We start from the raw sequence: 9,111 nt of genomic DNA, 5'->3' as shown, positions 1-9,111 counted from the left end.
TTAATTTGGGCTACGCTATGAATAGTGTTGGCTATAGGTTCCTAGTAGTGAAATCTGAGGTACCTGACATGAAGGTCGGTACAATTATGGAGTCTAAGGATGCTACATTCTTTGAGGACATTTTCCCCATGAGAGATGTACAAAGCACTTCTAGACAGGAATCTGAGGAGACTCCTCAACCTGCTATTCCGATGGAATATTATAAACAAACACATGATGAAAATCCTGAGGAGGATAATGAGGAAACCCTTGGTAGGGGCAAGAGACAAAGGACTGTAAAGACCTTTGGTGATGATTTCGTCATATACCTCGTGGAGAATAATCCCACTTCTATTTCAGAAGCGTATGCATCTCCAGAAGCTGACTACTGGAAGGATGCGGTCCGTAGCGAGATGGATTCCATCATGGCTAATGGGACTTGGGAGCTTACTGAACGTCCTTATGGTTGCAAACCATTGGGATGCAAGTGGGTGTTCAAGAAGAAGCTTAGGCCCGACGGTACGATAGAAAAGTAGAAGGCTAGGCTTGTGGCCAAGGGCTACGCCCAGAAAGAAGAAGAAGATTTCTTCGACACTTATTCACCTGTGGCCAGACTGGCCACCATTCGAGTATTACTCTTGTTGGCGGCCTCGCATGGTCTTCTCATTCATCAGATGGATGTTAAGACGGCTTTCCTGAACGGAGAGCTAAAGGAGGAAATCTATATGCAACAGCCTGATGGCTTTGTGATAGATGGTCAGGAAGGAAAGGTGTGTTAGGTGGTGAAATCTTTGTATGGATTGAGACAAGCGCCTAAGCAATGGCATGACAAGTTTAATGAAACGTTGACATCTGTTGGCTTTGTTGTTAATGAGGCCGACAAATGTGTATACTATCGCTATGGTGGGGGCGAAGGAGTTATACTGTGTTTGTATGTTGATGACATACTGATATTTGGGACTAATCTCAAGTAGATCGAGGAGGTTAAGACTTTCCTATCTCAGAACTTTGAGATGAAGGACCTTGGAGTGGCTGATGTTATCTTGAACATCAAGCTATTGAGAGATGATGAGGGTGGGATTACACTTCTGCAATCCCATTATGTCGAGAAGGTGTTGAGTCGCTTTGGATATTCGGACTGCAAACCATCTCAAACACCATATGATTCTAGTGTGCTGATTCGAAAGTCTAAAGGCACAGCTATAGATCAATTAAGATACTCTCAGATGGGAGAGTAGGCCTCCGAAACCCCGCCTCTCCGGATCCTGTACGGGAGAGGGGCGATTAGGTTTTTGGGTAGCGACTACGCGACTGCTCGCTTCTGTTCATCTACGTCCGCATCACCTTCGTCATCACCATGTCGACCGACGCCGACCGTGCCGCCGCTGAGAAAGCCGAGGCCGACAAGAAGGCCGCTGAGGATGCCGCGGGTGCTGCCACCGCCACCGCCGCCGCGTGGCCGATTGGAGGGTATACATCGTTTATCCCTCTCTTGTTTCTTTCTGTTGGAGCAGTACTAGCAATATGCGTAGATGTTTCTACTATGTGTGTAGTACATGCTCTGTTAGATCGGAATCAGTGTGTTATCAATGCTGTCCATGTCATGCTTATGACTCATTCATGGATTAATTTAATCGAAAAACTGCCTATTTACTCATCAGATATATAATGTACATGTGTGCAAATTTTCAAGTCGAAATACAATAAAATGTGAGCTACACAAAAAAGACAAATATAGGACTTTTTAGCATATGCACTGCTCATTTTCAAAGTCCATGATTTTTTTTGCAGCTCGCAATTCATGGTATTTCATCCTGAAGATTTTTACACATACACTTTACATCCTTGCATACATCTGTATTTTTTCAGAATTTTTTTGAAATTGAAATTTATGACTTTTGAATTTTTCAAAATAAAGGCCTCCATGGAGCTCGGTCTCCAAAATGCCCTACTCCAAATAAAAGTACTTAAATGGCTAAAACTCTAAAAAATTACCTTTAGTGCGTTCTATTCCTCCGAGTCATGAAATAATCAACCAATTGATCATTGGTAACCTTTTTCATTTCTTCTTTCTCCACATAATAAATAACATCATCATTCAAACTTTCATCATTGAGGCGATTGCGCAATTAAGTTTTGCCCAGATTCATAGCTGAAAAGCACATGTGATGGTGCTTTTCTTTTGAGAAGAAATTTGTCCATTGTATCTATATTACAAATACACCTTAATTAGAAGTTATAACCCTAGAAAATGCCCCACGCTTTCTCAAAATATAGTGATCTCTATTATATTCGCTACAAGTTTATACAAGATTGTTGCAGTTTGTAAACAAAATTAGGAGAAGTAGGACAAAGCCGCTACCACAATTGTGCCCTTTTCTAATCTATATGGACGGAAACCAGGCCTGATAGAGACAAAGATTCAAGACGAAAAGGTTGTGAATAATCAGTTACCGAGCGCCAGACCGGCCAACGGCGTGCAGCACCGCTTGCGTGCGTCGCGTCGTCACCGTGCGACTGCGCGAAGAGAGGACGCAAGCTGCGTGGCCGGCGGCGTCCGGCGGCCGGGGCGCTGCTGCTGCCGCCGCCGCCGCCTGTATAGGCGACGGCGACGCAGACGGTAGGATAGCTTCGAATCAACGATGAATGATGGATCGATTAGATATCTCTACTTCTATAAAAATCTGAATTGGTGGTGATGATGTGTCTGCCATTCTTAATTTACAACCATCGGATCTGCATCTAACAGACATGAGGCAATTTGTGGCGATTTTGCAGAAAGTCGCCCGCACCGAGGTAGATATTTTTAGATACCCCTGTCTCTCCCGACTAGCCACATCTCGAAAAAAAAGCTCCCTACGTACAGTCAGCAGTCAACAGTGTCAGAACTGATCTACCGCGGCGGCTGTTGTCGGCGCTGTCCGGCCCATGCTCCTCTCCACCCTGTCGCCCACCACTACCATGACTCTCCCCTCCTTGCTGTCTCCCCGCTCCATTCCTTCCTCCACCCGACCACGACAAGTACGACACCGACGTCGTCAGTCGGCCGACACGTCTCCTGCTTCTCCTCTGTTCCAGTAGTCCGACCACCCATCATCAACACCACACACCCTCATCCTCGCCGCCCCCTCCGCACCCTCCCACGACTCCTCCGACGACGACCTACGCATCGCAACTTTGCCTTCGGCGGCGGCCGTGCCCCAACAAAGCCCCTGATGCCTCCTCCATTTCCTGTTGCAACAGCCCCTACCACCACTGCCCCCGGTTACGTGATGCTCATCCTCAGCAACATTAGCTCCACCTACTACTAGCAAGGAGCAGATTTCTTGTGATTTGTGTTTCTCCTGAAGCATATCTTTTGCTTCCAGAGCAGGCATTTGGCCTCTGTTTTTCCAGCCGCCGTTTATACCATTCGTTGATATTGTGATGTATAATGACTATGGAGTCATGCATAATTACATATATCTTGCCCAGTCTCAAGCTGGTCTTGTGAAGCGCTACTGTGACTTCAAAACCAGGCTTTACTTCCTTTGTCTCTATCTGTTATTTAGTATAAAATCTTCTTGTGAGATCATCTGCTTTTTTTATTAATGGAGGTGACTGGTTTTCATTGTTTGAAATAATAAAGGCTTTGTTTGCGCTCTACTCTTATGAAAGAGCTCGTGCTTTGTTCTCTAAGAGTTGACCCAATTGCGAGTATTGTAGTATTTTGTTTCCAGCAAGGAACTCATTGAAATACATGTGAGAAGTGACTTAATAGTTTCTCTCATGGAAATATTATCAGACTAACAGATTTGATGGTGTCATATTCAGTATGTTTTTCGTTAACCAGAGATAAAGATATGTGATGTACATGTGTAGTCTGATAAGAGTTATTTTGCATGAATAAAGGGAAAAATAGTTGGTCTGATAAACACCCTCAAATGTGTAATACCACATCAATCACTAAGTGAGGCAATTAGGCTCCATGGATCTAGGGAGCCTAGAACTGTATTTTATTTGAAAAGGATATTAAAAATTCCAAGACAATTGATTTTTTCCTCCGGTATAGTTGTTCTCCACAAATATATAAAATTCCATTAAATACTATAATGATGATGTGCAGGCTATGAAAGAAATCAAACAATTTAGCCTCAAAACAACAAAATTTCCTGACTAGATTCGGTTGGCTGCTCTGGAGACCAGGACAGAGCAGAGTCAATCAGCGGTGACATGGTTGATGGATTTGGACGAGGCGTGACAACATGGTGACGCGTCTTTTGGCTCACGTATATGATAGTGTCGCTAGCATCCATATGACAAAGAACCCGGGCCGACATGACTAGTCGTAAACAACAAAGTGGCACTAACTTACAGGGACAGGCATACATGACCCAGCAACGAACGTGCCGGTCATCAGCGAGTGAATCCGGGCTGTAGCAGCTGGGCTAACAGGACTCCGGAGAATCCGGGCTGTAGCAGGCTAACAGGACTCCGGTAGACACCGCGTGACATTTCCCCGAAGGGACAGACACAGGAACGAAGAAGGACACATGCCGGTCAGCCTAAGTGTTCCGGAGCAGTAGCAACTGAGCTAACAGGACTCCGGGAATCCGGGCTGTAGCAGACTACCATGGCTCAGTGGAAGCACTAGGAGACATTTCCCGGTAAGAGAGGCTACCAAGGATAAACAACTAGGTTGTCGGATCTCACACATAGCAATACACATTACACGTACGCATAACATGCAAGTATGTGCTATACAACATGGCATCACAACATAACTCGACAACTCAAATAGATAAAGGCCCAGAAGAGCCACATAGCAGTTAATACAAACAGGGGTCTCATGACCCATCATTCAGAGCATACAAGCAACGGAAGCATTACATGTCTGAGTACAGACAACTACAAAAGAAAAAGGCTGAGAAGCCTGACTATCTACAAGACCCTCCCAAGGGTACAAGATCGTAGCTGAGGTAACAAGCTAATCGTCGAAGTCCATGTAGAACTACTACTGAGACAGAAGTCTCATCTGCAAAAACATAAATTAAGCAACGTGAGTACAAAGGTACTCAGCAAGACTTACATCAGATCCTATCATACATGCATTAGTATTAAGGAGGCAATGTGGGGTTCGGTTGCAGCAAGCCAGCTTTGACTCAGTGGCTAACCTATTCTACGACTACGAGTAACTTCTTTGAGGTAAGAAAGCGCACACGAGTCCACTAATCACCACCTCAATACACCACTATGGATTCATTCCCGTCTCCCTACGAGAAGGCCATCCATAGCACTCACACTTGTCTTGAGCATTTTTGAGTATCCACTTCAAGTTGTCTATGTACCACGTAAGCATCCAAGAAGTCCATAACTGCGGACCCGGCTATTCGAATAGATCATGTTAACCCTGTAGGGGTGTACTTCTTCACACACGCTCTCGCCACTTACCACCATGTACACGTCATGTACCTCGGCAACCTTCAAGCGGAAGCCTGGCGAGGGTGTCGGCCACGACCTGACTAACCACGCAAGACTATAGTCCAAGTTTATCGCCTATTCGGGTTCCATCCGCAAGGAGATCCGGCCGGGGTTTCGCTCACGACCCCAAACGATGTGAGAAGGGTTCCCAAGCCCACCATCCGGGTGCCACTTGGTACACCGTGCCACTTGTGCCTAGTCTGTCCCAAGCCCACCCTGTCGGGTGCCACTTGGTAGAAAAATAACACTACCTACAAACACTAGAAACTAGTTGCGACTCCTGGACAGAGATCAAGTTGGTTAGTAAGTCGAGAGAGCTTGGAGCGCCCAGAGCCCAATGTGTGGTAGTAGCTAGTCATTGGACAACTTACACAGAACTCATTTCTTAAGGACGGTCCCAATGAGACAACCCACCATGTACTCCTACATGGCCTCTCACCACTACCTTTACCAAATCGTGTTCACACGCTTAACTCTCAGCATCAGAACATGGCATAACACTCCAATTCATTCCCAATGAATCAGACTTGACACAACTCTAAGCAATAGCAGGCATGACATGGTAGGAACACAACATGGCTCAATCAACTCCTACACATGCTAGTGGGTTTCAACTATTTACTGTGGCAATGACAGGTCATGCAGAGGAATGGGTTCAACTACCGCAACATAAAGTAGCAGTTGAATCGTTGTTGTCCTAATGCAATAAAAGAGAGCAGGAGCGAGAGAGTGGGATTGTATCAAAATGAACAAGGGTGTTTTGCTTGCCTGGTAGATCAACAGGGGGGCACTGCTCCACAGGCAGGTACTCTGGAGCACTCTCCGGAGCAGGACCTATCGAGAAGGAACGGTGTCGACAATCAATACACAATCATATGCAACAATATGATGCATGAACATGGCATGTAGATGTGATCTTGTTTGAGCTAATGCAGCTAGCATTCATTTGCATGAAGTCCATTTGAACCAAAGATTCAAATGCAACTCCAAAATAAGCCTTTATAAATGCCATTCATGTGTTTTCACCTATACAGCAGGTATAAGTTGGTTTTTCATGCATGAAACTGGTACAGATGGATAGATTGATTTTTTCTGATAATTTTTATATATAAATTATTTCAATCTGAGCTACGGTTGAATTTCTATGAATTTTTAAAGTTTATATCATTTTCTGGAATTTCCTGATTTATTTTAATACCAGAAAATGAATAACTACGTCAGCATGACAGTGGCATGACGTCAGCGAGTCAAACGTGGCTGACCAGGACAAACCTGACGTGTGGGGTCCACACGTCAGTGTCATAGTTAATTAACAGAGTTAATTAATCCTAACTCCAAACCTAACTAAAAATTAGTCAGGGTCGGGCCCCACCTGTCATTGACCCACACGGGTCAAATCTGGGTCAACAGGGGGTCAAACCCGGTCAACTCGCCGGCGTTTAGCCGCCGGCGAGGCCGAACGCGGCGGAGGGGCACGGAATCACCCTCCGGCGACCATTTAGGCGGCGCAGACCACGGACGAGGAGCTGGACCTCGTCCACGTCGTTTGGAGCAAGCAGGAGGCTGCGGGGGTGCCGGAGCTCGCCGGAGCGGAGCTCACGGCGGTGGCCGGAGCATGGCCAAGTGCGGGTGAGGTGCTGCGGTGCACGGGGAAGCGAGAAGAGAGGCTCTACGGCCTCCTGGCGTCAACAGGAACACGATGACGCGTGCGGTTGCGGGCTGAAGTGGCTTGAGCAACAGCGGCGACATGGACGGCGGCGAGAAGCTACGGCCGTGGTGGGGATCGGGGCTACGACGCGAGAACGGCGAAACGGAGAGAGGGGAACGGAGCAGAAGCTCACAGCGACCTCGATGGCGTCGTCAGCGAGCTCGGGGACGCACTGGAGGCAGCGGGGCAGCGAGACGATCTCCTGTGGCCGGAGATGAAGACGACGGCGACGGCGGCTCTCTAGGGCTTCCCGCGTCGCGTGGCTCAACGGAGAGGTAGACGGAGACGTGGTGGAGCTTCTCGGCACGAGGAGAGGGCGAGGGGGAGGCGGTTGCTACGGCAACGGCGAGCGGCGGCGACGGCAGCGCTCGGGCGGGTCGAGAGAGAGGGATCTAGGGGAGGAGGGAGAACGAGAGAGAGTGAGAGAGGTGCGGGGCGGCGCGTGGCGTCGCGCGGGGCATCCAGGCGACGAGGGGGAGGACAGGCAGGCAGGTGGCGTGGCGGCACGGCCGTGCGCGTGCGCCGGCCACACGCCTGGCCGACTGGCGCCAGGAGGACGACGGTGCTAGTGGGCTGGTCCAGCTGGGCCGCACAGTGCTGGGCCAGCTGAGGCGCCAGATGGGCTCCAGGTAAGCGCGAGGTAAGTTTTTCCATTTTTGTTTCTTTTCTATTTTTCTGACATTTGTTCTGATTTAGTAAAATACAAAATCATTTATTTACTTCTGTCAATTTTTGTAGGAACTATTTCTATTGCTCCAAAACTCCTCACCAATTAACAGAATTTTTGGACATATATTATATCTATAACAAATATATATCCAAAGCAAATAATTACTGGATTAATACAAATGGCCAAAAATAAATATTTATGAGCTCCTAAAAATATTGGTTTGAATTTTACCTCTGACCAATATTTTCAAAGAGAGACATGAACATTTTCTTGGACCTTTTTGGAGCAATTTGTATATGGGTCATTTCCAGAAATGATTTGTGAGGGTTTCACAAATCCCCATTTCAAATTTAAATGAAATTTAAACATGATGCACACATGACTAGCTAGTCTAGGTCATACCAGAACTAGGGATGTGATAACTCGCCCCCACTTGAAAGAATCTCATCCCGAGATTCAGGGGTCAATGGAAAGAAGGTGGGGTACTCCAGTCGAAGACGATCTTATCACTCCCAGGTAGTTCTCTCTCAGAATGATGAGACCACTGAACCTTGAGAAACTTGATGTTGTGACGTCGAGTGACACGCTCTGCTTGATCAAGAATGCGAACATGGTACTCTTGATAAGTGAGGTTATCTTGGAGATCAAGCGTTTTGTGGTCTACTCCACGAATGGGATCCGAGAAGCAACGCCTGAGTTGAGAGACGTGGAAGACATCATGCACTCGGGAAAGATGTGGGGGTAGTTCCAACTAGTAGGCAACCTCTCCTCGTTTAGCGAGAATGCGAAAAGGACCAATGTAATGAGGAGCCAACTTACCCTTGATACCGAAACGATGGGTACCCTTCAAGGGAGTAACCCGAAGGTAAGCCTTGTCGCCAACTTCATAAGCCACTTCCTTATGATGACGGTCATACTGGCTCTTTTGACGAGATTGGGCTGTTTCCGAATTCTCACGAATGATGCGAACTTGCTCTTCTGCCTCCTGGATCATGTCCGGTCCAAAGAATTGTCTTTCACCGGTTTCTGACCAGTTCAAAGGTGTTCGACATCTTCGTCCATACAGAATCTCGAAAGGAGCTTTCTTGAGACTGGATTGGTAGCTATTGTTATAAGCAAACTCGGCGAAAGGAAGGCACTTCTCCCAATCCATACCGAATAAGATAACACAAGCTCTAAGCATGTCTTCGAGAATTTGATTGACCCGTTCCACCTGACCACTCGACTGAGGGTGGAAAGCGGTACTGAAGGAAAGATGGGTGCCCATGGCAGTTTGGAAACTCTCCCAGAAATG

Source organism: Aegilops tauschii, chromosome 1 (genome assembly GCF_002575655.3).
Source record: "Aegilops tauschii subsp. strangulata cultivar AL8/78 chromosome 1, Aet v6.0, whole genome shotgun sequence".
NCBI lineage: Eukaryota > Viridiplantae > Streptophyta > Magnoliopsida > Poales > Poaceae > Aegilops > Aegilops tauschii.
The sequence above is the reverse complement of the archived record's forward strand: the minus strand, read 5'-3'. Positions refer to the sequence as shown.